This window comes from Sander vitreus, chromosome 18, assembly GCF_031162955.1.
Source record: "Sander vitreus isolate 19-12246 chromosome 18, sanVit1, whole genome shotgun sequence".
Lineage (NCBI taxonomy): Eukaryota > Metazoa > Chordata > Actinopteri > Perciformes > Percidae > Sander > Sander vitreus.
In genome coordinates, this window is record NC_135872.1 from 15647038 (window position 1) to 15647673 (window position 636).

Consider the following 636-nt stretch of genomic DNA (forward strand, 5'->3'; position numbering starts at 1 on the left):
GGCTGGGATATTAATTTTCTTATCTCAGTGTTTACCCTCACTCCTTTCATTCTTTTATTTCTCTGACCATTTCTTTTTTCTCTTGACTGTTTACAGTAATTGGGTGCTGGAGATTATTCCGACTGCAGGCTGCAGGAAAACATGCATTAGTGATGTCACACACATTAGTGGCTGGACTCAACCTTGGGTGTATCTCTTGTCACTATGTCATCACTTATTGGAACAAGACAATTCAGGAAGCCGAGGCCGGGTGAGGATCTGGCACCCACCATGGCATTAAGCAACATGCTCTCCAAATTAAACAACAAAATTACGTTGTTTGTTCTATGTCCTCTAGACCGACACATACAAGAGTTTTCTGATCTGATGCCCCCTATGGCAGGACAGCATCAGTTGTCTGTGCCTTCCAAAAGATAGAATCACTTTGCATTGCTCAGCTGCCTTTGGACCCTGAGAGGAGTGAAATTGTGGAGGAAACAGCAGATAATTGAGTCCTGGTTTGCAATCCTGTGAGGTGACACTGAGATTTTTAGTCATTTCTTACATAAGCACTGCAAAGTCATATGATGCCATGTGTAGTAGGCATGACATCACATGATGACTGATGTGTCTGCGTGTGTGTTTTTTGGCACTGCA